The sequence below is a fragment of the Blennius ocellaris genome (genome assembly GCF_963422515.1).
Source record: "Blennius ocellaris genome assembly, chromosome: 5".
NCBI lineage: Eukaryota > Metazoa > Chordata > Actinopteri > Blenniiformes > Blenniidae > Blennius > Blennius ocellaris.
Window position 1 is genome coordinate 23,060,007 of NC_137654.1, and position 8,663 is coordinate 23,068,669.

The window sequence follows — 8,663 nt, forward strand, 5'->3', positions numbered from 1 at the left end:
GAATAATAGTGTGGTAGAAATAACTGAATTGTTCCCTGTTTGTTTGTGGCAAAGCTGTCTTTGAAAACTACGGCCCCGATTCATCTTAATCAGCCCTCTCTCCCTGCAATGCCAGCAAACCACAGTAATAAATCAAACTCATACAAGCGGTATTAGAAATCACGTGTTTGTGAGCTCCTGTTGCATTTTGGTTACGAGTTAACTGTATTAAAGCAGTAATTACTCAAATGTGATATACTAAATGGTACAAAGGAGTCACCCAAAAAGACACACGTAAACTTGATCTCATCAGTAGTCCTCAAGTTGGGTTTTTTTCTCCCCCAAATTTAATCCTGAGGGTCAGTGAGTCACCAGTGAGAATGTAGACAAAAGCTGTCTCATTCAATGATTAGACTGATCAGGCAGGCACATGGGGCACTGAGGCCAGTGGTCACTTTTGTTTCAGGGGTCTCCCTTGACTAATCAATGACAGGGATGACTCAGTGGCTCCATTATTAGTTTTCTCTCTTCATTATAATCAAAGACAGGCACAGCTGCACAGACCTCACGGCTTCTTTTGGTGTTTCTTCTGGTTCAATATCAACTTTATCTCTCCTCCAACGCACAAGTCAAGTATTATATATATATGATACAACGGATCAAAGGTGCGACATATCCCGCAACCTCCACAGCTAGAAGTCAAATCATCTTCAAAGCATATTGACTGAAGTGACATTGATAATTTAAAAGGGACTTTTATTAATGACAGTTTATTTTACAGATCAGGGTTAAATATTATCTCAACCTGACCTTTATGGGGTCAAACTGTGTTGTACACCCACTGGAGAGAAATATGAGGCCGACTGAACTCAAGTTCATCCCACCACTGACCAACTCACATCATGAATAACATGGACTTTTAAGATAAATCGTTGTGGAGCTGGCAGTTCTGGTTGTTACTAGTGCAGTCTTGCCCTGTGGTGGAGTCGATAGTAATAAGAAGAGTGAATACGAGTAAAATTACCATCAGAGTACTTTGCACTAGCTTTTCTTCCACACATGTGGTGCAAATGACAAAGATTGCATAACACATTACCCCGAGCCCTCAGCACTATTATGTCTGTTTTAGCAATTACCGCATCAGAAATAAATTATCCCTTGTCTCATTCCAACAGCTAAATGTGCTGGTTTCAGTTTGAAACTGTACACTTTTAACACCCTCAGCATAAAAACAAATCAGCTATGTAATAAAAAAGCAATGAGAGAAGAGAAATTAATCTATGAATGCTTTTCGCTGTGTGGTTTCAGGACATCTGAGGCCCCCAGACTCCAGAAAGAGATGTCCTCATGTTGCAGGCAGAGGCCAAATGGTCTATTCCCCCACAATAGTTAACCCCTCCTGACTCTTCTGGAGCTAGAAACTTTCAGAGCAGTAATGGCTCTGAGCTTGTGAGATAATGTCATCTGACACGCATTGATTTGCGAGAGCTAATTGCACCCCACACTGTTGTAATTTCTCATTCATGCATGTTTGAATGGTGACTTATGCCATAATAACTGCTTAAGTCCACTGACTGCACCTCAACCTTGAAATATTCCACCTAATGGGCATTTTCTTTTACTTTTTCAGATCAGGAATATCAAATTAAATTTTAATACACAATGTTTATTATTTGTTCTCTGAGCAGAGTGATCCTTCTTGCCTCAGGTCTTTTGACGATAAAACTGTCTGGATGTTCTTTGGGGTTTTCATTGCCAGTGATAGTGACATCATTGCCTACATGGGGGCTCCAAACAGAGCAGGCATTAATGTTATCTGTCCATTGTGTGATACATTGTCCTGCTCCTCTCCCATTGTTTAAACAGGTGCATTGGATAGTCTTTGTCAAACCTTTGTAAGGTCAAAAAGGCAGTCGTGAAATGTCTGAAACTGATATATTGCATTTGCATTAAGACTAATTGATCATGGCTGGAATCATCCTCACATATAATCTCATTAGGGTATTGAGTAATGTGTGTTCTATTTGACTCCCAGCAACTAGTACACAGCAACATTAGTGCTGACCAGCAAAAAAAAAAAACAACAACAAAAAAGAAACTGACATGGCCAATAACCACTGAAAACCTTCTGAAAGAAATGTTTTTCTTCTGTACTCAAATATGTTTTCTATCAATGCACTGCTGCAGGTCCCAAAGTTACAGTGTGAGGAGGAAGTCTTTAAAGTAAACCAGCAAAGACAGGGCGCTGATGCTCAATGGGGGGGGGGGGGGGGGGGGGCGACAGTATGGGGGGATTAAGACCCAAAAGAAATGTGGTGAAAGTGACTTTCCACCTGTGTGTTGTAAAGACATTCCAGGCTCCAGTTAAACTGCATGTCTGCGGAGGGGAACTGGCCCATAGACCAACTTGTGGTTTAGCTACAGCAAAATAAGTTTCAATGTTGTTCACTTGTCAAATTAATATTTAATAGATTTTCAAGTACCTATGTGTTAAAATTAAATATTAATTTAAATTAGTCTATCATTGTTATAAATGACTTTGAGTATGTGTATGTATGAGTATGGGAGTAGTGTTGGGTATTTAACGTTTAATGCCGCTTAAATTCAATCTATTTACCAAGATTGTTCATGATCACAAAGGCATAGAACTGTAAATGCAAAACCACTCAGCTCTATTTATCTAATGGCCGTAAATATAAAAGGCAAGGGAATCTAAAGCATGTACTGGATTGTGTAAAGGGATTTAAGACTGCAATGTGCACTTCCCGTTTCTATGTTTTATGTTATGTACACCATGTTGATTTGCAAATAAAAGCAAATAGTACTTCTCAAGAGTAAAATCATATTTAAGGAAATTATTTATCTTCTTATGTTATGGTTCACTTAATAAAACATTGCCTGGGATGAAGTGACTCCAGAAATGGCAGAGTCAGGATTCTCACTGCATCTCTTATGACTAGGACTGTTTGTCAGTTATCTTACGAGCCATTCTGACCTCTTTTACATTTCTTGGAACACCCAAGAATTGCCCCCTGACGCAAAGCTGATTACACTGAATAGTAACACCTTTTATTATGCCTACCTACAGCAGTTTTTACTGTCTCACACCTTGGGGACCTTCATGCTGTGTACTTCCCAAACTACGTGAAGCAGTGACCCTTCCAGAGCCTATTACATTTCTGTTAAAAGCAGAGCAACCTGTTAAGAATATTGCCACTGAGTAAGTGCTACGGCTCCTCGCACACATTTGTTTGGGACGAGTCAAGCACGGTGGCCAAGAGAAGGTCCCTTTTTCACAGCAGGAAGGATGTGACTGGTGATGCATGCCAGATGAGACGACACCAGACAAGATTGCAAAGCTGCTGCAGCCATTTGTGATGCATGGGAAATATCTTATGTGTAACATACGGGTGCTGCAGCATGCTTCTATTTGAAGAGCAGAGGTGAAAGCTTATAAGATTTCAGGTCTGGAACCCACCTGCATAATTATCGCTGCCTACTAGTAAAATGGGTGGCTATTATTTATAACACAATAGGTGATTTAGTGTATGGCAGGCAGGAATTTATTCCTGGAGATACCAGGGCAAAAACTGCTAACAAAACATTCCAACCATTATCTTTGCAATCACCCAACTATCTACCAAGTGAGCGAAAATCATTTGAAGCATAATTCTTTTGGAATGGGTTCAGTTCTGCAATGAGTGTTTTTTGTTTTAGTCCTGACTGAAATACAGTCACTGAGCGTGACATTCAGGTATTGTTTTCCATATTCACAGACATTACATCATTTACCCCTGACATCAGATGTAAGTGTGCTGCCCATAGAGCGAGTGCAAAGATGGATCTTAAACGTAAGACTGAAGCCCTCATAGTGCAGCCTTGTCAAAATAAATGAAAGCGGTATTACCTCCTCGGGTTTCATTCTCCATTGGCATCACTGTACCGAAGCAAGAAATGTCATTTTATTGCAAACTGAGAGAAACCATGAAAAAGTCAGACCAAGTTAAAGCAATCGTCAATTTAGACCCCATTACCTCTTTAGTATGCACGTTCACTGTGTATATCACAGATTGCTGCAGCTGGAACTATATGGTTGTTATTTAAGTGAGCCTACTAGAACACACCACCAGCTAGTGATGGGCTTTTATTGCTAATGTACTCTGACTCAAACAATATGTCACCTTTGGCACAAGGCAGCATTATGCAAACCACTTCTAAAACCACTGTGTATTTTCTAATCAAGTCATGCATCTCTTTGTGTCCACAAGTGGCACAATCCTCGAGGAGCATTGCTGTAATGTCTTCAAAGCAGATGAGAGGTTGGATCAGAAATAATGCTGCCATTTGATCTCAGTGTGTATAATGAGCAATCTGTGAACAATTTATGTTTTATCTCCTGACCAATTCTATGGCCAGAAAATAATCTCCTATATAAACAAACCAGGGGGAAATTAATTTGAGATGTTTTGGAGATCTGCTCCTCATTTTACACTGCATTAAAACTTCGTTATTTTGTAGAAAATCCCAATCTTAGCATGGAGCTTATTGTCTTCTAATTATTTTCATTTGCCTTGTAAGATGATATACAGGTAGCTGTGAGTGACATCTAGGGGTGAGCATTTGTGTACTGCATGTTCTTGACTGGAGGTTCAAACAGTCAACCAAATACATATGTAAAATGATGACTTCCAGTGTTCATGTGTAACTCATATGATTCTGCAGGTCAAATTCACGTATTTTTAATACTGAAATGTTGGTCTAATTTTATGTTTAAATAGATTAGCATCAAACCTTTACAACAAACCTTCACAAGACAAATATGCAAAGTTATCATTGGACTTGTGGAAACCTCTCTTAACGAGTACTCAGGTTTTTGTATTGATTTGTTATTGACAGTTTCAGAATATCATATAATCATCATCTTATCATCTAATTTCAACTTGTGATTGACTGGCCACCTGTTGTTAGTCTGTCCTGCCCAGCAACCGCTGTCAGCTGTCAGCCACATGGCCCCAAGTTGGATGAAGAGAGTACAGAAGATGGATAGATCAATAATAATACATTTTTTGAGAACAAAGGACTAAATTGGGAAGAAAATGGCCTCTGTTTATTTAATCTAAGTCGAGACAAATATTGTGGTGATGGTGATGGAGACTTTGTTTGTAGAGGTGACCAAATCTGAAAGCCTCAGCTTCTCCAGTGGCCACGCCGTGCAAAAGTGTGGGCTGGAGTTATTCATCAATAAATATTTTATTATTAAATTATTGTAGCATTTTCTCCAAGTCAAGGTCTGTCAAAGTGTGTGCTGCGTGTATTGTTGAAGTGATCATTAGCAGTGGAGGTGCTGCAGCTTTTTTTTTTTTTTTTTCTATTAAACTAATATTGTTTTATTTGGATTTGGTTAACTTTTAAACATTTTATTTATAATAATCTTGCTTCTCACGATGCAAAAGTGAGAGTAATGAAAAATAAAAAAATTTAAGGTATATTTTCACTGTGAACTGTGCAGCAAACATTATGTAAACCATCTGGTATATTAAATTAATTTATTGTCATTGTTTGTATACCATATGTAAATGTGTTGTGTAAAACTAACTTTGCACTGCGTAGGTTACTTTAAAATCATAAAACGTAAATTTTGAGGCTGTGGTCTTAATGTAATTACTAGATACACATTTAAAATACATATATATGCATACTATTCTTGAAATGTATATTACTGCTTGGCTCTTTGTGTGTTGTGTGTGTTTTCATTTGTAAATCAGTCTTCCATCCAAACATCCATCACTTCTCTATAACTGTCAGTTCTATTCAGAAATATAGACAAGCACACTGTCTTGCACGTTTTCAGTGTTTGGCTGCACGGGCACACCTGAATCCAATAAATGTATCATCACTAAGCTCTGCAGAAAGCCAGGTAATGAGCAACTCATTACAAACAGGTGTGTTGGACCAGAGACATGTTGGGGAAATGTGGCCTTCCAGGATTCAACTCCTGTTAGAAGCAGCATGGTCCAGGGTCGCATGTCACTTCATTTTAGTTAAATTTATCCATCTATTTTCATGCTCGTTATATCCAAATAAGGCTCACAGGGAGCTGGAGCACCTTCAAGCTGACATTTGGAGAGATGGAATACACCCTTGGATCCATCAGCTGTCTAATGCAGGACTAAGACAAAAGGACAGGCTTTCCCTTTGTGCTACTCACGCGCACATTCACACATATGGTCAATTTAGAAAGTTATTAGAATTTAGAGTCGCTCATTAACCTACTGACATTCACGCCTTTGATATGCGTGGGAGGAAACGAAAACGAATGCAGGCAGACGGCGATTATGCAAACTCCACACAGAGAGGGCTGCGATTCAAACCCAGATGTTCTTGGTGTGAGAAGACAGTCTTGACCACTGTGGTGTCCCAGAAGGGTCAACACAATTCAAACGCCACAATTTAAATAAAAAAAAAAAAAAAAAAAAAACACAACATGACTGTATATCAGTTTTAAATGTGTGTATAAGTGTCAAACTATGGGTAAATGCAGGGTACACTCCAGACAGGTCACTAAATCATCGGAGGGCAAACACGGACTCATATTCACACCAATGTTAAATTTAAAGTCAACGGTTATATTCAAATGAATGTTTTTGGATTGAGGGACAAAAATGGAGGACCTGAAGGAAACCCGTGTACACATGCAAAGTCCACAGAGAAAGGATTTAAAGCCACAGACATATTGCTACTCGACAAGAGTGCTCATTACTACGCCACTGTGCGGTCTCTAAAACGTCTTGTCCAACTGTGGTTTAAACTTGCTAGTCAAAACATTTCTTTACTTCAGCTCAGAGTTCTCCTGCAATGTCGGCTATGTCTTGTGTTTTTCAGGTTGTGTTATGTGTCATGTGCCTTGTTCAATTACACTTTGTTTTATTCATGGAGCGCCAATTAAATCATGGCAATTTCAAACAAAAAATTAAAATAAAATTATGTGCGCAAGCGTTGGCAAAAGTGAAGAAGTAAAACTCTCTTTTACCAGAAAGAAAGCCCGAGCTGATCGTGACTCACAGGTGGCGGGATTTCTGCTTGCACTGGTTAGACTTATGGGATATCAAGGGAGTAAAAATAGGACAAACAAACAAACAAATTGACACAGACAAAAGTGATGAATTGATTGGTGAAAGAGGTACACAGATTACAAAATTTAGCTCCACAGTGAGCAATCCCTACAGGAAGCTAGAGGGAGAAACAATATCAAGAAGAGAGCACAGACCACAGGAAAGGAATACATGTAGTTATGCAATGGTGATATATGAATGAACAGGGGTGGGAAAAAAAGTACTGTGCATCAAAGAAAGACTGCCAGAATCTATCGCAGCTTGACTAAAAGAAATGGTCCAGAGTGAAGTGAGCATGGCTGAGCTATAATCCTAATTAAAAAGGGAGGTTCTAAGGCTAAGCTTAACAATTACAAATTGTAGAGATTGTGTTAGCATCCTGAACTGAAACAGGAGGTTAGCACCACAAGAGAGGAGCTTTATCGCTGAAAGCTCTGCCTCCCATTCTACTTTTGGAAAGTCTGGAGACCTCCATTAAGTCAACCTCAATTGTGATTTTGTGCATAACATGTTGCCGTGTTTGGATTTGCTTTGACTCTCCTGGGTCACTACTGCACAATGCAATTCGATTCATCTTCTGAAGCCGCCCCCCGCTGATGATGAGCAGCAGGTCATCATCAAGGTCAATAGCATCCTGAACAGGTCACTCGTTAAATGACAAAGTCTCAGGTCAAACACACCTACATACATATATGAGCAATGTATGAATAAGTATCACCTTAAATGAATGTTTCTAGATTGTGGGAGAATCCAGTGAAAACCCATGCACACATGGGAAGAACATGGAAACTCCACATGTGAGTGTGCATATTCTCTGCTTTGCATGCATGATTTTCTTTGGATACTCCCACATTCTATAAAACATGCATCCAGAGAAAACGCATGCACGCATGGGAAGCACTTGCAAACTCCACATGCATGCATGTATTTTCTTCCTTTGCATGCATGGGTTCTCTCAAGATGCTCCCACATTCCTAAAAAAAATGCATCCAGTAAATTACAGGCACGCACATGGAATTTGCATGTTATCCATGTGTTATACTTGCTCACGCCAAACCCGTGAAAGTGTGAGCCTCTGTGTAGAGTTCCAATGCTCCAAACAGAGAGGCCTGGCCTTGACTCGAATCCACTAAATTTTTCCATTAGGTGAGAGTTCTACTCTATTCTATTCTATTCTATTCATGGAAATAGCAGACTGTACCTTTAAGAATCCCCCCTTCCCCCCTCGTGTGTATGACGTCACTGACTCCCGGCATGCCCACTGAAGTCCAAATATTGCTAATGGCGGGTATTGTACCAAACACGCGTAATTTATGCTACTGTTCGCTAACTGTGAGTGTTGGTGTGAAACTTTGAATTCAACCATAACGGACGCTTTCCGAGCAGAGGCGACAGTGAGGATAAGCACAGCGAGGCGGTGAATTGAGCGCGCTGTGGGTCTTTTGAGAGTGAACTAATCATCATATGTCGGTGGCTCCGTTAACTCCTCGAGTCAAACCGAAACTGAACAGGAAGACGGCGTGGGGGAGTTTAGCTTCGGTGGAGGCGATGCTAGCTCACCTTGCCGTCCCT